The 27245-nt window shown below is 42.8% G+C and overlaps 1 protein-coding gene across 4 annotated transcripts in view; it reads right to left on the reverse strand.

Annotated features, from left to right (window-relative positions):
- SGCD (sarcoglycan delta) overlaps window positions 1–27245 on the reverse strand; it is a 1022496-nt gene that overhangs the window by 923824 nt on the left and 71427 nt on the right. For 3 of the 4 annotated variants that reach the window (XM_072953966.1, XM_072953991.1, XM_072953973.1), the window contains exons 2-3: window positions 2409–2504; window positions 451–543 (exon numbers count right to left, since the gene is read on the reverse strand). The exons of the other annotated variant lie outside the window; for it this stretch is intronic. The gene's annotated coding sequence lies outside the window, so the exon portion shown is untranslated. The remainder of the gene's footprint in view (window positions 1–450; window positions 544–2408; window positions 2505–27245) is intronic. 4 annotated transcript variants of the gene reach the window in all.

Consider the following 27245-nt stretch of genomic DNA (forward strand, 5'->3'; position numbering starts at 1 on the left):
TTAGAGTGATCATCTGAGGGAGACTGAGGGTAAGAAATCTCAGGACCAGACTCCTCATTCATCTGAGCATGAGTCAGAGTCAATTTGAGCATTAAGACAAATATGACCTTATTTTGTTCTTGTAGGTAGGTGAGGTCTGGAGATATTGGTAACCCTTAGCAAGATTGAAATGCATCTGAACAAACTTGCCCATTTGGGAGACAGGAAAACTGAGGATAAGAAAGAGGACAAGAGCTGGTCAACACCATATGGCTGCAAATCCAAAATTCACTTATTCACTTAAACTTTTAAATATCTTTTGAGCATCTACCATAGAGCTTAGTTCTTGTAGATAAACACGAATTTCAATTCAATAAACATTTACAAATCCCCTACTATGAGCCTGGCACTGGGATGGACATGGGGGATGTGAAAATAAATCAGACACAGATTTTCTGTTGAGGTGCTCACTGTGTAATGGAGAAGAGGCAGATTTACAAAGAAGAGATCATTGTACGATGTGATAAATGCCACTCTTGATGAATGTGTATCACGGGATCACACCTAAAATGTAAAAAGCCATCTTCTTATCTTATTCATGATAACAAACAAATCTAATAACATGTATTAGACTTAACTAAAGAGGTTTATTATTAAAACCGAATAGGATAAGCCCTGAAAACAAGCAGGAACACTTTAAAATCTACATCATTAATCATTTGAGAAATGCAAAACAAAGTCACAATGAGACACCACTCTGCACCTACGAGAATGCCTAAAATTTAAAGCACTAACCATGTCAGGCACTGGCAAATATGTAGAGCAACTGGAACTCTCACACCTTGCCAGGAGGATTGTAAAATAGCAAAGACACTTTGTAAAACAGTTTAGAAAACAGTACACTCCATCTGGCTTAAAAAGCTAAAATTTATCTACTATACAATCCAGCCACTTAACTCCAAGGTATTTATCCAAGAGAAAAGAAAGTCAAGGTTCAAAGACTTACACACAAATGTTCACAGCAGCTTTATTTGTCATCACCCCAAATGGGAAGCCACCCAAATGTTTTTCAACGGGTGATTGGACAGTCACTGGTTAGATATCCACACAACAGAATATTACTCAGCAATAAAAAGGAAGGAATTATCAGCACACACAACAAGGATGAATCTCACAACAATCATGCCGAGTGAAAGAAGCCAGAAAAACAGCACAAAGGATGTATGATTCCATTTTTATGCAATACTAGAAAGTGTAATTTCTAGGGATAAAATGCAGATCAGTGGTTGCCTGGTGAGGGGTTTGTGATGCATGGAGGAGTGGAAAGAGGGGGCTCAAAGGGGCATAAGGAAACTTTTGAGAATGATGATTTCACAGGTCTATTTATATGTCAAAACTTATCAAAGTATGCACTTCATGTTCAGTTTACCAATAAGGCTGCTAAAAAAATAAAGAAGCAAAACAGTAAGAATGAATCCTAAGTGAAAAAAAAAGGAAAAAAAGAAAACAAATCAAGGAACTCAGAGTTACAAGACCTGACCTCCGAGTGGGAGCCCCGCTACCTACCATCTGCATGGGCACACATGGGTCTCCTAACTTGTCTCTTACTGTTTTCTTAGCTAGCAAATGGGGATAATAATTCTTCTCTAATTTATTTTATGAGGTTATAATGAGGAGCTAATAGAGGAACAAATGCAAAAGGGCTTCATTAAATTTTAAAACATCATGCACTAAGTGCTGCTTGTCCTGGTGACTCTACGGAGGCGGGAAATCTCCCCGAGGACTGGTTACAGGGAAGATGGCTGGAGGGTGAGAGGATGCAACACATCTAGGAGGACCAGTGAAGCCAGGACAAAGAGAGGTGCCTCTAAAGGATGGAGGGGAAGGCACTGGGAGAGCCGACAGGGCAGCATGGAGAGTGGTAGGTGTGACTCTAGTGGGCTGGCGGGCAGGGGAATGAAGCCAACAGACAAGGAAGAGGAACGCAGAGGGTAGAGCCTGGACATCGGGCTGAGGACAAGGGAACTCTTGAGAACACAGTCTCGCCTTCCTTACTGCACTCAGACTGATTTTCGTGAAACTCAGCTTCCCCACTGCTCTTGGGATGCAGACGACAAAGCCTTAGCATGGCCACACCCCCGGCCTGGCCCCTGCCCTCCTGTCCAAGCTCAAGCCCTGCTATTGTCCCCAGCCCTCTGCATACCGCCCCCTTCTCTGCAGGCAGCACAGAGACTCAGTCATGCTATTTCCTTGGCTTACACCCTGTTCCTGCCCATGTGCCAAACCTCTACTCGTGCAACAGATCTCAGATGGGCTGTTGCTTCAGAGGAGCCTGGCCTGGCCTCCCAAACTCAATCAGATGCCCCTGGGACACCTTCTGACAGCACCAAGAATAGTTCTTCCACAGCACGTGTGGCTGTTACACTTACACTGCTCAGTGTGGTGACTTGACCCGGCCTGTCTTGCTGCTCCCTCCACAGGGATGGGACAAGGTCTATCTCTGCTCTCCCCCGCCATCTGTACACCTACCACGGGTACAGAAAACATGGTGAACAAAGGAATAAATCAAAGTCTTGTGAGAAAAAGATTTTCTCTGAACCCTTGAGAATTAGAGAACCAGTGATAGGCGTGTCTGTGAGACCACTCCACACGCCATCATCTATAATGTAGGCCTTTTTTTAATTCCCATTTTACAGATGTGGACACCAAGGTTCAGGGAAGTCAAGTCACACTGCTCACAAGTGGCAGATCAAGGAGGTGACCTGACTCCAAGGCCTGACCGCTTAGCCAGCCTTATCCCTTGAATTTTAAAAGGCAAGTTGATCCCTAAGGCCCTGTCCAGCTCTAGCTTTCTCCAATCCTATAATTTCCAGGATATTAGCTGGTGGATTCCCCAACAAGGCAGCCCCCATCGGCTCCCTGCCTTAACCTTTCAAGCAGCTGGGGCACCTGCCAATGTTTTCCCCCAGCAACAAAACTCTCTTCCTCTTCTAGGCTAAGAAATGAGAAGAATTACAACCTAATTGACTCCATGTTTAGTTTACATCAGCAGTGCTGACTCTAAATTAATATTTTGACATCAATCTTCATCTGCTGTGTGACGACTTGGAGCCGTGTCCTCCCTGGGTGAGCCTGGGGCAGCAGCTCCCAGGAGGGGAAGGGTCAGAGGAGCCTTGACCTCCCCAAGACTAATGAATTGCTTTGCTAGATGGAAACTGTTGCTCAGAGAGAGCTTCTCCTTTCAAGTACACAAGCTGTCTCCATTTCTGATAACTGTGTCCCCTAGGTCAGAGTGGGTTATGGGATTTTCTCCATAATCAGAAGTGTCTGAGCACTGGTCAGTCATTAGAACACACGTTAACAATTTGTGGGCGTCTACCAGCCCCCTAATGTGCACGCCAGATGATCTTCTTGTTACGTCCACTTAGCATTAGTCTAATTGGTGTCTGTGGGGTGGGGTGGGGTGGGGTGGGGTGGTAGAGAAAAAAATCTAGTGAGTGCTTTATGTCTCCCAGGCACCCCTGTCCCACTGAATTCTCACAACTACCCATCCAGGCAAATATTATTATTATCCCCATTTTATTGGTGATAAAACAGGCTCAGAGAAGTTGTTACTCAAAATCACACAGGGAGGACAGGCAGGATCAGATTCAAATCCAGATTTGCCTGGCTTTGGGCCTGCCTAATGTTTATGGGTTTAATAACCAACACTTGGAACAGAGAGTCTAACACACTTTACAAAGAAATAAAAATTCAGTTACATCTAGACATACATCTAGTCAATGACAGTATTTCAAATAATGAAACTGGATCAGTAGTGTTCCAAGAAGGGTCCACAGACTGGGGCCAGTCCGTGAGCTGTGGGTCACCAGTTCACTGGGGTGAGTACGGAAATTAAGAGAAAGCATTTAGAGATGTTGATAACAAGGTGACTTGGGTATAGCATCCAGGCATGTGATCATAGAAGTCAGAAATACTAATCCATAATAGGTAGGAAACAAAAATTGCAGATGGTTTATTTCCACAGATAGATTTTGAACAGCACTGAATTATATGAAATTGGGTCTGGGGGTGCGGTATCATTTGAGGGGTATCTAGTCAGTACTGCATCAAGGTCAAGGGTAAGGGTTGCCGGAGGCTCACTGCTGCCGACGAGTCTCCAGCTCCTCGGTGTATTAGCTTGGGCAAGTGACTCCACCTCTAGTGACTTAAAAAAAAAAGTATTCAATAAAGGCTAGCTGCTGCATTTACGTGCTGCTTAGCTGACAGCATTATTATTATCCTTATTACTTGTCTTTTATTGATGCCTTCTATTAGAATATACTCCTTTGGGTTAAGCTAGTAGCCCTATTTTGTTTTTTGGTTTAGGGTTTTGTTTTGTTTTTGAGACTAGAATAGCACAAGCTTTATTCAACGGCCAAAGAATGGAGAAGCAGGAACCTAGTTCACAAATCAACTTTGCTAGCAGCCCTGTTTCGAAATGTGAATTCCTCCCTAGAGAGTAAGTTATTTCTTCATATCGGCTCAATCTATGATATATCGCTGAGCCAGTGATACCCAGGGAAAGGGAGCTGGGGGATGGGAAAGAACCCGAGAGGTCCTGGGGGGTGGGTGGAGGCACAGGAGGGAGTTCATGCGCAAGACTTGTGGAAGACAGACTTGGAAGGGCAGGACCTTGAGACGTAGGAATCTGGAGGCACGGAGCAGGGACAGGACCTGGTGGTTACCTGGGGAGTATCTTGAAGAAGGCAGAGAAGATACATTCAAATCAGGAGCAGAGAGTATGGTTAAGAGCCAGAATCTAAAGCCAGAAGTCTGGGCTTAAATCTTGTCTTTGTCATTTAATAACTATATGACCCTTGGATAAGTTACAATACCTTTTAGTCTAAAATAGAATAAAATACTACTACTACAAACCTCACAGGGTGCTTATGAAGTCAGGGAGGGTGTGTGTGTGTCTATGCATGTATATATATAGACACAGATACAGAAAGCTATTTATCCATCTCAGTGCCCAGCACACAGTAAGAGTTATGAAGTACTGGCTATAATCATTAATACCAGTACTAGTGGCAGGCGTAACAGGGCATTCCAACTATGGGCAGCTCTGTTAAAAGTCTTTGCTGTTAATTTCAAGACATACCCCACGAGGCTATGAAGATGACTCAGCACAACCCAGTCTCACTGCTGGAAAATCAGCACGGGACAGGTCAGTAAACCTGGCCGGCTCTGCACACAAATGACAAGGCTCTCAAAAAATAAAAATCAGTCTTCCTGAAGCTGTCTCCTCCTAATTACTCCATAAGATCCCTTGGGGATTATGGCTTCAGACTTTGGCAGGCACAGAACCTCATTTGTCAAGTGCAGCATTGGGCGCTGTCCATCCTGGGACCGCCTGGATGCAACAGGCCCCCGCCTTGTCTCCCCACCCCAGGGCTGCTCTGTTGCCACGTACGGGAACCAGTATGACCCCAAGAGTATCACCCTAAAAAATCACATTGCAGGCCATGTTAAAACATTCAGGGCTTCCAGATGACCTGTAAGACAAAAACCTACTCTGGAGGAATCCCTTAGCTCCAACTCTCTCTGGCATATTGCAAGTTTGGTGAAAGAATAAATGAATCAGTCAGTCTGGTCCAATCTTTTCCTTTACAGATGACCAAATATGGGGCCAATGGAAGCAAGTGATTTATCTAAATTGTCAATGGGAATAAAAGGTAACTTTTAATGAAGCAGAGTATAATTTTATTTTCATTGGAAACTATTTTAAAAGACAGAAAGGTTGGAACTCCAATGCAGAAATTTCAGGCATCTTGTGGATAAGAGAGAGATTTTGGAGTGAGGTAGGAAAGAAAGGGGACTTAAGACTGCCTCTTAAACCATGCTACACAGACAATATTCTGCCTCCCTATAAACTGGGCTCCAACCAGGAGAATGGGAAGTTGTCTTTACTCCCAATTTGCCAATACTGTTACATCCCCAAGCCAGGCAGGGAGAAAAGAGTACCTCTATTGTGGAAAAACCTGGTAGGCACCACCTTAACCAAATGATCAAAGTTAACATTATTAGAGAGAAGTTATGTTAATGTCATGTGACTCCAAAGTGATATGATGAAAAAGGCACTTTGTCTTATTCTCCCCCAAAAAGTCATAACTCCAGTCTAGTTACAAGGAAAACAACAAACACACATTGAGCGCCATTTTACAAAGTGTGGAACCAACCAGAAACCTGAAAACTGTCAAGGTCAAGTGAAATAAGAAGAGACCCAGAAGCTGTCAGAGACCAGAAGAGGATGGGGAGACATGACAGCTAAATGCAACGTGGTGCCCTGGCTTCCATCCTGGAACAAAAAAAGAACATCAGCAGATAAACCTGGTAAAATCAGGACCAAGCTGGCCTCTTCATTTTGACAAATGCACCACGCTAATGTAAGATGCTATCTTTAGAGGAAAGATGAGAGGTGGACACCAGGACTCTCTGTACTATCTTGCAATTTTTCTGTAAATCTGAAATTATTCCAAAATTTAAAAATGTATTTTTAAAAAGTCTTTGGAGAGGTTCAGAACAAGAGAGTTGAGCCCCATAAGTTCAGACCAGCAGAGATTTCTGAGTGGACAACTGGGTAACTCGTCAAGAGCTTATCTGTCTGTGGATGAGGGTCTGGAGTGTGGACCAGAAATGTTACAACAGGACAGCCGTAAAATCACTCTAATGAATGAGCCTTCCCCGTCCATCAGGCACAGGATGGGAACCAGGAATTTCCTCTACTTTTAGGTGGACTCAACCCCCCATCCTTCCACTAGAAAAATAAAAAGCTTATCAGTTTGCTTCTGTGATGTTACAGACAGAGATATACACACATAACTTCTGCTAGTCTTCCCTCAAATTGTAGGTTCGCCAGATAAACTATAAGACACCCAGTGAAATCTGAGGTTATAGATAAACAGTGACATGCAACATACATACCTGGGACGTGTGATATCTAGGATATTCGATTTGGGGGCATACTTATGCTAAAAATTATTGGTTTATCTAAAATTTCAATTTAACTGGACCTCTGGTATTTTCACTTGTTAAATCTGGCAACTCTCCTCAAATATCTTATCAATGAAGCCTACCTTGATCTTCCGCTTTAAAATTGTAACCCACCCTTCCCACACACCCTACTGCCATTTTTTCCTTGATATACAACCTAACACGTTATATAGTTTATCTGTTTATCATCTGTCTCTATATGCTGTAACATAAGCTTCCTGAAGGAAGAGTTCATTCAGTGACCCCAAATATACTGTTGGCATGTAGGAGATACTCAATAAAGATGTGCTGAATAAATGAGTATCTTAAGGGAGTAAGATTTACTGAGTTTCTGCATCACATCAGGCATTGTAGTAGCTGTTTGGGATACGCACAATAACCTGCAGTAAATGTTCTCTTTTTCACAGTCAAGGCTCAGAGAGGTTTGGTAACGTGGTCAAGATCACACAGCTATTACGCTGCAAGTCTAGGATATATACCCAGATCTGACAAAGTTAAAAGCCACTCGACTTTTGCTGTGCCAGGCATCAGACAGATCTCGTCAAGAACTTCAATTTCTATTTATTTATCTTTGGTGAGAATTTATAGAAGTGTTCCATTTGGTGTGTGAAGTCCGTTACATTCGGGAAAATGATCTTCAGATGACTGGTCCTGGTTTGCACAAAATGGCGTTTTGCAGATGTATAGGACAGAATGCAAGTGATTGCTCTCCACAGCTCTGTGGGCCCCTGTCCTATATCAAAGCCGCCTCGATTCATTTGCCTCCTCTCATGTTCAAAGCACACATTTGTTAAATTGTTTCAAGATGTCTCCAAGGCGCAATTTTGTTTTATAGTCACTGTCAACCCAAACCATTTAATGTTAATTTCCTACAACCTACTCTGCTGTCAGCTTTCCTCATCCTTGATATTTATTTCCCAGCTAAATGTGCATTTATTTGTTGGTATTTTTATTAAATTAGGCCGTAATAAATCTGACTGCACTTACATCTATTTTCCCTTTGTGCTCAAGAAATCTAAGTCAGTTGATGTGTTTATTCACTGCGTGACCAATTGCCCAGAGCAACTGATGAAGAGCAAGTGCTATGATGTTAAGACTACAGGGAGGCAGAGCCCAGAAGCCCACTTGTGGTGTGGTGGTACATCTTGAGGTCCAGGATGGGTTCTGACACCTGCATCATTTAGATAAGCACCTCCGATTGATAGACAAAAAAGACATAGTGTTCTTTATCCCGTTCATCACTGAGAACTTGGAGAGGCGGGTGGGATGCAAAGAGAAAACTTGATGAGTGAGTAGGGAGACTATGAAATGATCTCAATCTCCTGCTGCCTCGTCAGCAAGTATAAGAATGATTAAGAGCACAGGTCTAGGAGTCAGACAGACAGAACTTGTCTCCCACCTTGCCAGCTTGCTAACTGTCTAATAACTCTGAGCAAGCTACTTAACCTCTCTAAGCCTGAAACATCTCATTTATAAAATGGGGGTAATTAGAATACCAACTGCATAGGACAATTATAAAGCCCTAATGAGATAATGTACATATATGCTTAATACTCTGCCTAACATATTGTAACTGCTTCCAAAATTATGAATGAGTGCCATTATTTCCTTTCTTGGCTCCAGACCCCAGATGCTTCTTGTATTTGGTTCTATCCGGTTTGGGCTGGCATTCTGTATAACACTTGCCTGTCCTCAGTTATCTGTGTGGGAGCCATGATTCAGAACTGTGACTGAGCCAAGTCAAACTGGAGTACCTTCTTTCATATTCAGGCTAAGACGTTTCCAGTTTAACTAAGAGAACCCCGGGGCGCTCCAGCTGCACAGAGTAGGAAAACAATCCCAAACTCTGAAGCCAAAGGACCTCTATCTGAGATCCCAGTGATCTTGCCAAAGTTGCAAGAGCTTGAGGAAGCTGCTTTGATTTCCCAGAGACTCAATGTGCTAGTCCATAAAACGGGGACAATATCTTACCAGCCTGCCATCTCCCATGTAACTGCTCAGTGAGTTGCAAAGAATCGCACAGATGTTCATGAATATCTTTTTTCAGCCATCTAGGCTCTCTGGCAAATGAGGGAAGAGAAACTTACAGGATCTAAATTTCTGGAAGAAGTGAGGATGGTGATTACGTTTTGTGCTTACTAGGATGATCTTGGCTGAGTAAGTATGGTTCTTGGGGATAGGAGAATGAATTGATAGTATCTCTGTTGGGGAACTTGTAGACTTATATCAAATTATTTGGGACATCCTCAGATCTGGCCTAGGATGAAAACACAGATTTTTTTCTGAGTACTTCCAGGAATATGGTTCTGCTATAATTTCCTACTAACTAAACAACATAATGCACAATCGAAAGTTTTACAGAATTTATGCAGCTAAAGAAGCATGTGATTGCCTCATCAAATGGGCCATATTAATCTACTGAGTTCCAACAATGAGGGTATGATTGATGTAATAAAACATTAGCTTCCTTAGATGTAACTAAAGTTTGAGTCATTGCCCAGCAAATTACCTGCTTAAAAACACATGTGTCAGCATTAAGTCCTGAAATCGAAATTATATGCAAGATTTCTATAAAACAAGGATGAATGAAAAGGAAACAGTAGGAAAAAAAGCTTGGAGAAACAGTGTAACCCATCAGAAGAGACACTAGACTGCCTCTCTGTTCCTGGAATAATAATAACCATGACTGCCATTTATTGAGCATCTACTATTTTCCCAGCTCTCTATATACAATGTGCAATTTACTTTATTTATTTGGTCCCTCGGATGCAGTGATTTCCAAAATTTCGGCTGCATCGGAATCACCTGGGGGCTTGTTAAAACCAGCATGCTGGACCCCACCCCACCCCAGAGTCTCTGATTCAGCCAGTTGAAGCCCGGCCAGAGAATTTGCATTTTTAAAGTCAGAGGTGATGCTGATGCTGCTAGTTCAGGCCCTGTGCTCTGAGGACCCTGCTGAGGGAAGACAGGCACTGGTATCCCTGCTTTACAGACATCAATGGAGACGAGGAAGGTCACAGGATGTGCCTGAGGTTTCACACCTTGAGAATCAGAGCCAACTCAGGTCTGTGTGTACTGGAGTCCAAGACCTATGTCCACAAAGACAGGGGAAAAGAGGAAGGGCAATGAAAGGGAAGAAACCTACTTTGAAAGGACTGTTTTCTCGTCCAGGAGAGGAAAAGAAAAGAGAAAAGGGAAGGAAAGAAAAGGGAAGGAGAGACACCGTATTCAAAGTCAGAAGCCTTGCTCCCTGGGACCTCATGCGAGCGCTGAGCCTTGGATTCCTCCTCTATAAAAGGGGCACGTGCCCTTCCAAGATTATTGTAATGATCAAATTCAAATGAGATGGGAAAGCATTTTGGAAAATCCAGAGTATTACACACGTAAGGAAAGGTTAGAAACAAGTGAAACAGATGAAAAAATTAAAACACCTTGACTGAGAGCATTTCTAGCTCTCCACCTTTTTACAGAGGCAGTGCCAGCTGTATAGTGGACATGAGGCTAATGGATGTGGGACTTTGGAGCTATCCTTGCGGGCAGTTCCTCCTATGGAAAATAGAGACAACCCTTGTGTACTTCACAAAATTCGGGAAACCTCCACTGAGACAAGATATGCAAACAATATTTTGTAAACTGCAAAGCACTCTACAGTATAAGAAAATACCTTCAGCAATATTATAAATACTACTGTTTAAAGAATCCAGTGGAAAACTTCTCGAACTTCTCTTTCCTTTTCCTTTCTTTTCATTTGTTTCTTTTTCTTATTTCATCCACTCCCATGTTTCTTCAGTTTAACTCTGCTTGCAATCCATTAAAATGTGTGCATCAAAAGCAGACTATCCGGTGAACACATCAAATTAATGTGTCTTGCATTGACAATGGGGATCACTTTGAATGAGTTTATTGCTTGGAATAAAAGCCATACTCCTTACCATGACTTGCTAGACCTATCTCCTTCCTGGTCTCATCTCCAACCTTCCTCTCCTAGATCTAGGCAATCTATTTATCTTAGTCTGGTCCAGCTGCTGTAAGAAAAATACTATAAATTATGTGGCTTATAAACATACATCTACATCTCATAGCCTGGAAGCTGAGAAGTCCAAGATTATGGTGCTGAAAAATTTGGTGTCTGGTGAGGACTTGTTTCCTAATTAACAGCCATTTTTCCACCATGTCTTCACACAGCAAAAGAGGCAAAGGAGCTTTCTGAAGTCTCTTTTATAGGGGCACTAATCACTTCCCAAAGGCTCCATCCTCCAACCCCATCACTGTGGGAATTAAAATTCAACATATGAATTTGGGAGGAGACTATACATTCAATGCATCGTATTGCCCTTCCTTATACTTCTTCTTCCAACACACAACACGTGTTCCTGCCTCAGGACCTTTACATATGATGGTATTTCCCTGAGTCTACAGCACCTTGCCCCAGATGGTCACCAGCCTGCTTCCCTCCCATGGTGCAACCTTGGCTCAGATCTCACCTCCTCAGAGGGGCCCTCCTGAGGATTCTCAGTCTATAATAAAGCAGAACCCTAGTCCCTCCATACCACGTCACTCCATTTCAACATCTTCTTGCCACATTGTGTGCTCCCAATCAGTGGTTCTCAGCCAGCGGCAATGCTGCCTCATGTGGAGGTATTTGGAAATGTGTGAGGACAGTTTTCCTTGACATGATGATGAGAGGCACTGCTGACAGTTAGCGGATGAGGCTAAAGGGTGCTACATGTCCTACAAAGCCTGATCAAGTTGAACAATGAGAACCAGCCCCACCCCAAAGGCCAGTCATGCCCCTGTTGAGAAATACTGGTTTGTTTGTTAGCCATGGCTCCCATCTGAAATGTAAGCCCCTGTACTAGTCTCCTATTGCTGCTATAACAGATTACACTGACTGAGCAGCTTAAAACAACATACATTTATTCTTTTACAGTTCTACACGTCAGCAATCTAAAATCGAGGCTGCATTCCTTCTGGAAACTTCAAAGAAGCATCCCTTTCCTTGTCTTTTTCAGTTTCTAGAAGCCGCCTGCATTCCTTGAACTCTTGGCCCCTTCCTTGCATCATTTCACTCCTTTGCTTCCATTGTCATGTCTCCCACTGATTCTTATCTCTTCTTATAAAGCCCTCGTGTGTTACATTAAGTCCACTAGATAATGTAGGAAAATCTGCTCTGCCCAAGATCCTTAACTTAATCACACCTGCAAAGTCCCTTCTGCTGTATAAGGTAACATTCACAGATTCTAGGGATGATGACACGTCTTTAGGGGCCCGTTACTCATCCTGCCACACTTCCAAATGAGCAAGGATCTTGTCTGCCTTGGTCCACGGTATAGACCCAGAACCTAACACAGACCCTGGCACAAGGCAGGTATGTCCTCTGAAAATACCTGACCTGGGAGAAGGAGTATTAAGTGTGTTGCTTATCACAGCCTGGGGAACATGTCTGCGGGCAGGCTCTCATGCGAATACTGCCACATAAAACAAAGCTGCAGTTTAGAAGAATGTCATCGCCCCTCATGGAATATGGATTTATTCATATTGAAAATTCCTTTACAAGCCAAGTTCTTATTCAAAATCAGTATTGTGACTTTGTCAGCATCTGCCCCAACCCTGAACTTTCAGAGTCAATCTTCCCACGAGATACCCTCAGCCATAAATCTTTCCGCTAGCTGTTTTCACAAGGAATTGGATTTAAATGAGGAAAGGGAGTTAATCCTAAGTGCTCACATTTATGGCTAAAGAACATCTCATCTCAAAATACTGTAAGTAATATCAGTTCTTGAGGCAGTTGATGTGATACCGGTTTCCCCTCGGAGATTGTGTCTGGAGGAATGTAACAATATAATGCAGATTATTCAGAAAGGCTAGCGTGAAACCCAAACTGCAAATCAAAATATTTGCAAGTTTTGTCCTTTGGTAAATTCTTCTTGGCTCAAACCACGAACAGTATGACATGCCATAAATTTCCTAAGGCCGGGCTGACTCACAAAATTTACAAACCCACCTTTTATATTTGCCGGGACTTGATGCCTGCCTTGATGTCCTTTGCGCTCAAAGGGGTTGAGGTCTCCGCTGTACGAAGACCACAGACTAAGAGAGGAAGAGTAAGGAGACCATGGAGGCAGTGCCAGGATTAGAAATCAGATCTCCTGGCTTTCCAGCCCAGGCCTCTTCTTTTTCACTTCAACACAGACCATCTGCTCCTTCCAGAATAGGATTCTCTGAGCCTAAGGGAAAGTCAGAGAAAGACTCTTTGCTGGTAGGAAATTTGCAAAACTCAACTGGAGAACTCAATTAAAGGGGGAAATTTCTGTCTCAGGATTCCGAGACCCAACATAGCCAGGGGTCCGAGAACCCGTCTGTATCATTCTAATCCAAATCAGCTGGGGTTGCCTTAGCAGCTAGTGAAATGAACACGGAGGTGGGAGGAGGAGCATGATGTGGGAAGAGAGATGGGGAAACTTGAAGTGAATCACTGCCTTCATCAACGACCACGTGCATCAAAGGGAAAGCCTCATGTACAGAACAGATTACATTTGCTGCTAACTTTAGACAGGGCTTCTGAGAAGCTGAGGAAGGGATTATTCTTTTTTATGGAAATTCAATCTAGTTTGATGCTGGGAAGCATGGATCTGTCTAAAACAGTGACAGGCGCGGCAATGCATCAGGCATCTGCTCAGGCAACCGCAGTGGAGCCACGAGCCCACCATTTCCACGGCAGCCCCTGGTGCTCGGTGCTCTTGCTGTCACCATGGGAGCAGGGGGAATTCCTTAATACTTTTACAGATACTTCAGGGTAGGGGCTGGGAAACAGCCTCTTCAAATTGTGAATTGTAGATCCTTCACGGTGAATTCACACCAGCATACTCAGCCAATGGACTGTGTGCTCTGTGCATAGAGCCTGGGGGAGGGGAGGATTCTCTCATACCTGTGGCCTAGGGGATGCAGTCCTTTACTCTTTTGCAGGTCCAGGGACCCAGAGGAGAAAGCATGTCCAAGAGTCAGAGTGCCTGGCTTTGTGTTTTCACTATAACATCCCTGTGGCTCTTAACCTTGGAAAAGACATGTCCTCTCTCCAGAATGCACGTCCTTGCCTGTCAAGTGAGAGATGTGGTGGGCTGTGGGCACTACCACTGCTTTGTCTTCCCAGAATGCCCTCTTGTCCCTTTAGTTTTGGTAACGCTCTCCCCTCTGGAGGAGGGCGGGGGCGGGGGTGGGCACTCCATCCCTGCCCCATGAGACCTAATGGTCCTCTCTACACGTACAGTAAGGCCCTCTCTATCCATGGGTCCAGCATCTGGGGACTCAACCAACAACAGATAAAAAATATTTGGAAAAAAATTCCAGAGTTTCAAAAAGCAAAATTTGAATTTACACATAGGCAACTATTTACAGAGCATTTATATTGTATGTACAACTAATTACATAGCATTTACATTGAATGAGGTATTATAAGTAATCTAGAGGTGATTTAAAGTATATGGGAGGACATGCACAGGTTATATGCAGATACCATGTCATTTTACATAAGGAACTTAAGCATCCACAGATTTTGGTATCCTTGGGGGTCCTAGAACCAATCCCCCACAGATACAGAAGGACAACTATACACCCCTGGCCTGACATGCAAGTGAGGCAAAGACTGGATCACTCATGGTGCCCCAGGCCCCAGCCAGTGAGGAACTCAAGAAACATGACACCCACTGAGACTGCCTGGTTTCTAAATCTAGCTCTGCTGCTTGCTAGCTGTGTGAATTCTGACAGCTTAAATAACTTCTCTAAGCCTCAGTTTCTAAGTAGAGGTAATAATAGTGGCTTCTTCATAGAACTGTGTAACTTCACACAAGAATGACTGCAAAGCTAGGAGCATAAAGCAACAAATGCTAGTTGTGTTACTTTGTGTTATTATTTCCTGGTTTCTTACACAGATGTTGAAAAAGAATCTTTCTATCTCTGGAGTTACAGTATTGGTGATGGGAAGCATGTGGTACCAAGATATCTTGCCTGGCAGCATGGAAAAAGCTATCTGCAATAGGAGAGAACAAAAATAGACAAAAGCACAGCTGAATGACGATAACAGAAACAGAGTCCTAGTAACTCTGTTTTAACAGCTTGATCCATCCAGACCTGGATCTCAGCTTCTGGAAACACTAGTTACATTGACTGATAAATGTTCCTTTTGTTCTAAAGTCAGTTTGAATGGGGTTTCTTTCACTTTTAAACTAATACAAGAAGATTTGATTAAACAATTTCTAAAGATTCTCCCACTTCTGAAATTACTTGGCCTCATCATTTTATATAACTTACTCATCATACATTTAGAACTATCTAAAGTATAAAGGGGACTTCTCCTGGCAAAGAAGATAGTATTGAGATACCCTCACTGAAAAAAAAAATTGCCCATAGGTGCCTAGAGTAGAGAAAGTTTAGAGGACTGATTTGAATTAGGGAGTTGAAAAAAAAAAAAGCCAATATGAAGAAACACATTTAAGCTGAGACCTGATGTTTGAATAGGACTTAACATATTGAAGAATGGGAAGAATTTACCCTCATTCATACTCATGGATGATCAAGGAATAGAAATAAAGATCGTAAGATGCAATTTGATACCACTGTAACAGCACGTAACAAAGACAGTATTGTTGAGCTTGCTGATTTATGCCACTGGAGAGGATAGGACTATGGGATGGATCTCTTAGCCACTGCTATGGAGTATAAATTAGTGGAGTCACTTGGGACAGCCATTATAGCATAAAATTAACATTCATGTACCTAAAACTCAGCACAATCCCTGTCCTAGGACATATACCACAGAGAATCTTGTGGGTAGCCCTAAACACATAACAAAAACTTGGAAACAGCACAAATGCCTATCAACAGAAGAATGGATAAATTCACTGAGGTATACTCATTCAGTGGAATATTATGTGCTAGTCAAAAAGAGTGCAGTATAGCTATTACAATCAGGTGGGTGAATCTGAACAATATTGAATTTTAAAAAGGTAAAAAAAAGAAAGAATAAAAAAGTAAGAAAAAACCATAAAAGATTATATATAGCATACCATTTTAATAAGTAAAAGAAACTGTAATTAAATAACATACATTTTAAGAATACATAGAGATGGAAGGAAGGAACACGAGAGAGAAAGAGGAAAGATCAATTCAAGATTGTGATAGAGGTTCCTTTGGATGGAAAGAAGCAGGAGATCAGAAAAGTGGAGAATCTCATTGGTTTGTAACCGAGCAGGACCCTGTGGGGCCTTCCAGGCTCAGACCCTTCTCCCATAGCCTCTGCTTGGCTCCTCTCTGATGTACCCAGATAATAGTACCTCATGCATATTTCCTGAGTTTTTCGGAGGCTAAAAAGCATCACCAAAGTGAAGAAATTGACTACTTGATCGAAAGCGCATGGCCCACAGACCTCCTGGCACCTAGGGGTTGATAGTGTTGACCACCCTGATTCCTCGACATCAACCAATCAGAGAATTGTTCATGAGCTGACCACGTACCCTGTGACACCACCTTCCCTTGCCTGGCCTTTAAATACGCTTTGCTAAAATGCTTCTAGGAGTTCGGGCTTTCCTTGGGCATGAGCCACCCTGTCCTCCTTGCTCGGCCCTGCAATAAACCTTTCTCTGCTCCAAACTCCGACGTTTCAGTTTGTTTGGCCACATGGTGCATCGAGCACACGAGCTGGCATTCAGCAATAGGTTAATACAAGTTATTGTTGATATTCTAATTTCCAAACTACTACCAATGTAAAGAGTGTTTCATGATTAACCTAATTCTGTGCATCTAGGTTTAGGGGGAAAATGTGAGGAAGAACATTAGAGACAGAGTGAAGGGCATTTTTGAAAGCCCTTTGTCCCCTAGTCCCTTCCTTCTTCCCCCACTGCCCTTGGCTAGAAGCGGGAAGGGGTGTGTGTGTGTGTGTCCGTGCAAGCACATACACACATGCATTTTTTGGTAAGGTGTGGAGAGAAGTCAGAGGAGCAGTGGAAGATCAGAGAAGTCACAGGGACTGTATCATTTAGGGCATTTTAGAACATAAGGACTTACACTTTTATTCTACCTATTAAAGGGAGCCACAGAAAGCATTTCAGCAGAAGAGAGATGGGGTCACATTTAGATTGTAAGAGGTCACCGTGGCTGCAGAATGAAGAATGCATTGGGTGCAGGGATGTAGTAGGAAATAGAAGCAGGGAAGGTGAGAATCTCCTGCCCTTTACCTGCCAAGGAAGATTTTAGGATCAGGAGGGGATGGAGAGGACTGGGCAAATTTAGGACAATGCCTGGAAACAGAAACTATATCTTTCTAAGTTTTCCATTTCCCCTTCCATAGAGACAAGACAAAAAGAGAAAAAAAGAAAAGAAAAACCAAGAGCATTCATCTATGATTCTCTATTCATTGTGTCAAATGACGAACTTACACATTTACCATTAGATCAGGAGCAAATGCATTTCCCCAGAACCCTTCACAAAAGAGGTGGTCTTTGAAAACGTGGGCCAGCAATTGTGTTACCCAACGTGCTCCACTGTAATTGGGAAATCACTGAAGCAACGTACTCATTAGAAAAACAAATGCGTGGCCTCCCCACAACTCCTCCCTCCAGTTTACGATGTGGAAAGCCAGACCATAGGAAATGCCAAAGAAAATTATCTAAAAGTGACCAGAAACTTTGAAGGTCCTCTCCTGAGTAAGAAAGTAAGCCTCATAATCCCTGCTTTTAGCCAAAATGCCTGGAACGCCCATTTTGATTTGCTATTCAGGTTTTTGTGACAATTAAATCAGACCTTGATGAATTTGGAGGGAAAAACACCCAGCACAGTGATTATGGGTACTAATTAGGAAGCAAAATAGTGGCTTTGATGAATCTGTGCTTGGTTTGTCCCTTAATTAATTGACTGGCTGCTATTATACTTGGTGGTTGATTGGTTGAAATATTCCATTAAAATTGGATACAGTTGGGGTCCTTTATTCAGAAGAGCCTTCTGAGGATGAGGAGTGCGTGGGAAATGGGCGCATCAAAGGCATGCATGTATTTGTTTTGTTGTTGTTGCTGGATGCAGAGGGAATTCTTTGAGCAAGGTTCTGAGCATCTGTCTTCATCCAAGTACAAGATAACCTCTGTAACTTTGGGGACATTTGCTTTAGAGACAGCGAATAACTTGCTTGCTTTTGCAAATGAAAAGGGGGCAATGGTAGACCTTGTGGCCTGTTTTAAACACATACTGTGCTCAAATGTCCATACATGAGCGTGGCATTGTTGTGTGAACTGTCATGAGCTAGACTGGCACATCTCCCTGCCTCCTGTGTCCAGGGAAATGGCTCTGGTTGTCCATTTGAAACATTAACAGGAAAATGTCTCAGAAAAAAAAGAAAATGTGGGGATGCATTTTTCCACTCACATCCCTCTAAGTTTTTGGTAACTTGAACTCCTTTCCTCCTACAAAAGCTTGTGACATTGATCAAGATAACAGATGGCAGCAGCCAAGCTCAGATTTTTTTCCCCTGCTGCTCAAGAACCACGCCATCCTTCCTCAGTACTGGAGAAGCAACTGTAAAACACATTTAGATGGATCAAAGTGTAATTTCCCAGGGACCACTCTGAACAAACTGTAAATCTGGCTCAAACCAAGAGACCGCTGGAGTCACTCATGTCTGGGACCCTACATCAGTGTGTCAGTTCATCATCAGAGCAAGCCTCTGAATTCTATTTTGACACCTGCATCCCATGCCCAAATGTGAGATCGACTCGTGACTCCACAAAAAGTGGTTAAGAAAAAAGGAGAGATGGATGGCCCCCAGCCAAGCTGTTGCCCCTTCCTGCTGATGCAGAGGAATTTCTGCTACAATAATCGCAATTGGACTTAAGAGCAATTAGGCGTGTTTGTGTTCAAGCGACGATGGATGATTCTTCTTACTTTTGTTTTTCAACAAACCCACACTGATGCAGGGCAGGGTGGGTGGTGTGGATAGAAACCTAGACAGTCACGGACCAAATCTTTGATTTCTTAGGTTCTATAAATGGAATATTATGCAAAGTCTCTAATTGCTTTGACTTTCAAAATAGGAAAGAATTATAGTGGCTTATTCAAAGGCAAATTGCAGGAACCTGCAGAGAAGCTGTCTGTCAAGCCCAGAAGTGTCCTACTCTCGCATCCGAGATCCCATAGCTTATTGACAGGGAACAGGCTTGTAAGAATGAAGGACACCCCTGTCTGCTCAAGGCCACAGCGGCTCCCTATGAGAGTATCTGTCCTAAGGCAAATTTGTGGAGTCACACTTGGAAGTAAAGACAAAAAGAACAGTCTTTTGGAAGGGCCTGCTTATTGTCATCGCCCCGCCTTGTGGGGCCCTGAAGCATGACTTTCCTGCACCGTGTCCTGCCTGCTCTGCTCCTCCAGGCTCCTAGTTTGAATCAGCACAGTGGACAGTGTCACTATGACCCTGGCAAGTGAGGAGAAAAAGTAGTGAACATTCCTGATGCACCAATTTGCTCTAAAACCATAGACATCTGAGTTTTTGGGTGTTGTCAAGACCCCATCTCTGTCTGAAGAAGCAGCTCTACCATTTTAAACAGCTCAGATGTCATTTTCTCAGACAGGTACAATCTTCCTGCCCTTTGAAGATTCATACCTCATTCCTTTGTACAATCGTATGACAGTAAATTTTACTCCCTGTTACAGCCCTTTCATTCTTCCCTTATTCTCCTCTACAAGAATATAATACACACTACTGTATATAAAACAGATAAATAACAAGGTCCTACTGTACAGCACAGGGAACTATACTCAGGACTTTGTAATAGCCCATAATGAAAAAGAATATATATATATAACTGAATCAGTATGCTGTACACCAGAAACTAACAGAACATTGTAAATCAACTGTACTTCAGTTAAAAAAAAAGAACACCCAAAGGGCAGCAACCATCTATCAGTAATCTACAGGTCTGAATCAGCTTTTACGCATCTGATGGGAAATTAATAGAAGGACTAGAGACTTAGCTCCAGGCTCCCTGACGTACTGTGAGCTCTCTGGCCTGGGACAAGACACGTATCTTCCCGGGGCCTTGGTCTCCTTGGCTGTAGGATGGAAAGAACAGCCAGTATTATAGGGCTTGTGGCAGTATTCAACAAAAGGATGCACAAATTATTTAGCAGAGTTCCTGGCATAAGATGAGGGCTCAAAAAGTAGGAGTTATTAAGATTCCTATTTAATTCAGCCCAAATCCTCCCTGTCTGTCTCCTTCTCTGGGAGGTCCTTGCAGTCAGAAGTAAGATTTATTCCCAACTGCACCCGCAGTACGGAGCACTGAGCCTGGTGCCTGGTAGGTGCTCAGTGTCTCCAGAAAAAGTGTCTATTTCACATGTATGGCTTGCAGCCTTACGGCCTTCCAAGGAGTGTATGGCTGGAGGGGCTTTTTGACTCCTTTGCTAACAGCAGAAAGAGAAAGCTAACTGGGTAGCATCTGCAGGCAGGCCTCCTTTGCCAGGACCAGAGAATACTTCCCCTTCCTTCAACAGCATGAGGTTACCATTTCAGTTTTCTCCTTCCTGCACCTCCCTTACCCCCTTTTGTTCTTAAGAAAACAGAGTAGAAGTGAAGTGGGAGAAAAAAAACAAGTATTATATTGAAATGCTCATCTCATTTCATTAAATGAATTGTGGAGACTGAAATACTGATCGGCCTCCTCAAAGAATAATTTCTTCACATACCTTGAGCTCAATACTCCCTTTTGGACAACTTTTCATCTTTCTTACAAAAAAAAAAAAGCAATACATTATGTGCAAGTGTCTCAGTTAAGCCTGGCTTTTAGAGCATCCAAGCTTAAGGGGATGTACTCAGCAGTGAGGGTGAAGCCCCGAAATCTCTTCTTAAAAACAGCTCTGACCTGCCTTCTCTGGCCAGCTCACATTGCCTGAAGCAGCTCCCCGAAGCTGAACAGTGCCTATTTCTAGAAACAGCAAATAAACACACTGTTTCAGGTCAAGTCCATTACAAAGTTGGTCAGGGTGCCTGTAAGCTTCTCTCAGAAGCTTTGGACCCAAAGCTTCCATAGTTACTGGGAGCAAACCTCTAACTAAAAGAGCATTCATTTAAATTCTCCAGGGAAGACGGGCACTGACCCAAGTCACATCCTTTATAATGAGCTTGGGGTTGAGTTCCTGAAGATGTTCAAGGCCAGGTCTGTTCTTGTTGTGCCTGTGGGTTTGTACTTGAACTTCGGTTAAGTCAGATTCAAAGTTATTTTTAATTACAAGTTTTAAAAGACCCTTTAACCTAGAATGAAAGGGTTGAAGAGCATACAAGAGACTAGTTACTCCCAGGAGAGAGGAAAGCCAGGGAGAGAATTTAACAAAGCAGGTGTTTCCACAAGAACTGGAAAAGACTAGGACAGATGGGAGGGAGGCTGCTGTATCTCTGAAGGCACAGAATTTTATGCCTGAATAGCAAGGTGTCTAGAATACGTTGGGAGAGAAGAGGAGAAGGGAGAGGTAGGAGGAACTACTAAGACAACATAAATAATTAACTGTATTCAGGAAGGCTCTAGACCTCTGACACCAGAGAAGATAATAAGAACGCAAGCCATTCTGGGTGTGTGTCAGACAGGGTTCTGAGTTGCCAGCAACAGAAACCAGCTCTGACAGATTTACAAAGAAAACTATTCATTAGAAGGATGTTTGGTAGTTCCTGAGTCACCAGCGGGGGCTGGACAAGAGACTCGGCAGCTGTTTGGTCAGAAACAGCACCCAGATTCACATAGCAGGTCTATTAATTCCCCACTTGCTGCTAAGCCCGGCAGGCCCTAGAAGCTCCAGCTTGCACCACCACATCCCCTGCACCGCAGAGTAAGTCCACTGCTAGCAACTGCTCTCCCTGAGAACAAAATCTTGCTGCAACCACCCCCACTGCTGGAGAGAAGTCCCGAGGCTCTCTTCCCGGGCCACTAGCTCCTATTGGAAGTCTGTGTGCGTGTGTTAGAGTTCGGCTCATGTGCCTATGCCTCTGCTGTGGGTGGCAAATTGACTTCCTGGCATCTTCACCTTCTTCAGTGAGAGATGAGGCCCCTGTTTGGCAAATTCATCAAATATTGGGAAAGATTTCAGACAGGAAACCAAAAAGCAAAATGAAACAAAACAAAACAAAAAAACCAAAATAACCAAAATCTACTACATAATAGAAACTTTGAGTTACTAAAAAAAAAAAAAAGAACTGCATAACACGGTTCTGAGAAATAAGAACGGGGTGCTGTATCAGCAGGGCATGGCAGTTATGAGCACAGGTTCTGGAGACAGACACCTAGGCTCAGTCCTGGCCTCATTACTTCTTACCTATGTGATCTTAGGCAAGACATTTTTACTTCTTCTTCAAGCCTTAGTTTCCCTATCTGCAAAATGGGGCTAACAACAATTTGTCACTATTGATGCCATAGCATCTGTCATTTTTGCCTGCCTAGAACCTCTTTCCCACCCTTTTGTGCTAATGGTGCCCCTCTTTCCCATGGAGAACTTTGTCAGCAGAAATCCAGTGGTCTAACTCCACTCACTGTCATTCACATAAGTATCTGCCCTGATCTGTTTCCACTCAAAACACTTATGACACCAAAAGTGTAGCTTTTCCACATCAAGCAGTTCTCTAGTTCTCTGCAGATAGCAACTGAGTGTCCTATAATTTAATTCAATTCTGACACTAACTAGAAAGTGTTAGCACAGGCCCAAGTTAAGGGCTCAGTCTCATAAGAATGTCGCCCACTTGAGACACCAATGTCAAGAAGTGGGTTCCCAGGTTACTCACACTTCTGTCTGCTTTGGCTATAAACTGGGAGTTCTCATGACTCCCCCTCCTCCAGGTTGATAATTTGCTATAATTATGGGTCACAGAACTCAGGGAAATACTTTACATAACCTGTGTATTATAAGAATAGTATAAAGGATACAAATGAACAGCCAGATGAAGAGGTACACAGAATGAGGTCCAGAAGGCTCCTGAGGTCAGGCACTTCTGTCCCCGTGGAGTTTGGGGTGTGGCACCCTCCTGGCACATGGATGCGTTCACCAACCTAGAAGCTCCCTGAACTCTTTTGTCTAGGGTTTTTATGAAGGTTCCATTATGCAGGCATGATTAATTAAGTCACTGGTGATTGACCATTGGTGATTAGCTCAATCCCCAGCCTCTCTCTTGTCCCTGGACGTTGGAGATGGGTTGAAAGTTCAAACCTTCTAATTATCTGGGTGCCTCAGGCAACCACCCCTCATCCTGAAGCTATCTAGGGGCTTTCAGCCACTAGTCATCTCAATGACATAAACTCAGGTTTGGTTGAAAGGGGCTCATTATAAAGAATGAAGGGCACTCCTCTCACACCTGTCACTCAGGAAATGCCAAGGGTTTTAGGTCTGTGCCAGGAACTAGGGGTGAATGCCAAATATACATTTCTTTTTTTTCCAATAATTTTCAGTCTGTTTCTTTCTTTTCTTTAAAATTGATGTTCAGTTGATTTACAATGTTGTATTAGTTTCTGGTGTAGAGCATACTGATTCAGTTATACACATATATTCCTTTTCATACTCTTTTTCATTATAGATTATTACAAACTATTGAATACAGTTCCCGATGCTATACAGTAGGGCCTGGTTGTTTACCATGTATTTCTTATTACATCATAATATCACAGTGACATGTGACTCGGGCCTAATCAATCATTGTACTGCATGTCCCTGGCCTTAGTGATTGGCTTAAGCATGGGCATGGGATTCAAGTTGGGGCCAATCAGACTCCTCCTGGAACGTTCCTCCTGGAGATGCCATTTCCTTCCACCAGGGCTTTCAAGTTGAGTTGAGTCTCAATCGGCAGGAGCCATCTTCCCTACCTCACAGAGAAAGTCTACCTGAGGGAGACAAGAAACAGAGTCTTAATGACATTGTCTACCCTCCTCCATCCAGCTGGACACAAAGCCAGCTGCCCCCTGGGTTTCTCAGTTATGACAGTCAATTCATTCCTTTTATGCTTAAGCTAGTTTGCATTGAGTATTTGTCCCTAACACCCTAAAATGTCCTGAAGACTCCAACTGTTGAAAGGATAACATGAGATAATACTAGCAATACACTGAGTGGGGTGTCTAGTGCATACCTGGTTCCTGACCTTCCTTGTGCCACAGGTGCAAGCATTGAATTTAACACTAATAAAAATGTTACTTACTATTATTATTTGTATTGTGAAGACTTGGCCATTGTGTATTACCTGCCACTCTCTAGGCTAAATGCATTTCAAACTTTTGCTAACAACATCCCCTCTTTCCTGAAAGCATTTTAGTTTCTCCTGATTCTACACAAATCCTACACCCTTCAAGGCTTAAGTGTTGCTATCTACAGAAAGACCATCCTAGTTCAGCTGTCTTCATTGATCTCTCTCTGCCAAGCATATCATATAGTGTTATATCAGGTCATTTGCTCATCAAGTTAACTATTTCATGTGTGTTGGTCCCATGTTCCAAGCCACATTATACCTTCCTTGAGGATAAGGAGCAAACCTTACGCTTTTTCTTAATACACCCCAGTGCAAAATGCAGGGCATAGCATTGCTCTTTTCCGCAAATAGTGGGCGGATGACTAGGAGAGCTTATAAAAAAGTTTGGTTTTGTGAGTATAGATATTCAGGAAGTACTTGCTGGTACTAATTTCATAGACTGAATCAATGGATTTTGTGTTCAAACGCACAGAGGGCAAGAAACCTACCCAAGCAACAGGTGACCTGGCAGAATGAGGAACTGCACCTAGGTCTCCTAATCTTCATTTGAATATTCTTTCATTGATATGCTAGGTGAATTGATTTACTTTGAGGGTGTACCAACTCCTGAGCTATTAATATTTAACATTAGCTAAACATTTCCTATGTGTGTGCTGGCAGGATTCTTTCCCTGCATCATTTCATTTAATCCCACGTGGTTAACATGATTGCTCTCCTCTTTTTGCAGCTGAGAAAACTGAGTCTTAGAGAGGTTGAGGAATCTACCAAGGTCACACAGCTATTAAGTGTGAGGCTGGAATATTACCCCAGGACTGTCAGCCTGAAAAGAGTCTTCTCTAAACTACTGGATCATTATGCGCCCTCAATAAACAAATGATTTGCATCCTTGTTACCTTTGCAAAGTCAACTGAAGCCTCAGTAGCTTTGACATGTGCTTTGATGCCTGAAGGAAGCCAGAGCTTCGACACTGTGCTTCTGCCCTTTCCACACTCCAGATGATGCAAACACCTCTTTAGAGCCATGTCCCACATTGTGCTCATTTTTAAGGGAATACTAATTTTATATGCATTCTCCATACCCAGATTTAGATATATCCAGTTGAGCATACTTAAGTTTGTTTCTAAATGTACCACATCCCAGGAGAAAAATGTGCTGCCTGCAAGGTAATTATGCATTCAGAATAATGTGTATGTCTGCTGGGGGCTTGTAAATCAATAGTTTATCGCGCAATATATGGTCCAATTTTTTTTGCCATAGACACATTTGAGAAAACTATGACTTGTCAACTGGTTATATATGAATAATGCATTTGAGGTTTGGACAAGAAAGTAGTATAAACCTGAGTTGACATTCATTGACCAAGAAGACCCCCCACAACTTTTTTCATCTGTCTGCTATACCCAAGATCTAATAAAGAAAGGCTTATTCTTTGGTTTTCCAGAATAGACATTCATTCTCCATTCGATAAACATTTACTGAATATCTGCACTAAACCCTAGGGATAGAGCGGTCAACAAGCCAAAACAAGTGCTTTTCTGTCTTAGAGATGACATGTGGGTGGAAAGTGACAAACAAGTATGCAAATGCGCAGGTTATTTCAAATAGTGGTAAACGTATGAAGAAAAGGCTCCTGGGAGAGACAGAGACAAAAGGTGATTAGGCAGGAGATGGTAAGAGATAGGTATTTGGGAAAGGTTGCCCCGAGGAGAAAATACATGAGCTGAGACCACAAGATGAGAAGGAGTCAGCTCTGTAAAGATTAGAGGGAGAGCATTCCAGGGATAGGGCACGCAAAAGAAATACAGTCGGTGCAACTGGAGACCAGAAAGCAGAGGGAGAGAATGACATAAATGGCCTCACACAGGTAAGCCAAGGTTTTAGCAGGTAGGACCTCGCAGGTCACTGCAAGACACTTGGATTTTACTTTAAGGGCAGAACAAAGCCATTGGAGAGGTTTAAGCCAGGGAGTGATGTGATCTGGTTTATAAGCTTTCTGCCACTCTAACTCAATTGCATGCACTTACTACAAATTTCAAGTTCTGGAAGAAAAATTAGCTCCAAGCAAGAGCTGCCTGGGTGCAAACTGTATTAAACTCTACAGATTTTTTTTTTCCTGGAGAGAATGGGAAAATTCTTTCTCAATAACCACATCCTTACAAAGTGCTTTTGGGAAGACTTCGACAGTGTCTAAATTGCGAATGGACTCCCGGAAAATCTATCATTGAAGTTATGGCTAAGCAGAAGGTTTTCTGAATGACTTACTAAGCTTCACTGAAAAGCAACAGCCAGGAAAGACAGCTGACCTGTCTTTGTAGATGGAGATCTTTATTTTGCCCTGAACTATCCTGGTAATGTGTCTGCTAAGGGCTATGAATTGTGCTTCCCAAAGCAGTTGATGATCACAGTGGACCATCCGTCCACGCTCTAGTACCTGAAGAATGACCAAGGGCTCTGGTCACCAGGAAACCAGCTCCTTATCTTCCTAACTGTATGATATTAGTCAAGTTATTTAATATCAACGAGTTAGTTTTCTAATATGAAAATGAGGATTAATAATGTATTTCCCTTCTTGAGTTATGATATGAATTAAAGAGGCAATCCAAGTAATGCATTAAGTCTAGGACAAAGTATAAACACTTGTCAATAGGGGGCCCATATTTGAAAGGTGGGTACCTAGGCTGAGATGTATAAACTGTGGCCCAAAGTACTGTGTAGAAAGGCAAAGTGAACCCTATGGGCTATTGTGCCTTTTATGAGAACAATGCTCAATCCAAGGGTTGGTTGGTCATCTATGGCCCATGGACCAAACCTAGCCTGCCACCTGTGTTTGTACAACCTGTGAGCTAAGATGAGACTACACAATCCGCAAAGCTGAAACTATTTACCACCTGGCCCTTTTCAGGAAAAGTTAGGTGATCCCTGCTCTAACTAGCTGAACTGGTTATATTGTAACTAACTAAATTACCCTTGCGTTCATACT

Source organism: Vicugna pacos, chromosome 3, assembly GCF_048564905.1.
Source record: "Vicugna pacos chromosome 3, VicPac4, whole genome shotgun sequence".
In the NCBI taxonomy this organism is placed as follows: domain Eukaryota; kingdom Metazoa; phylum Chordata; class Mammalia; order Artiodactyla; family Camelidae; genus Vicugna; species Vicugna pacos.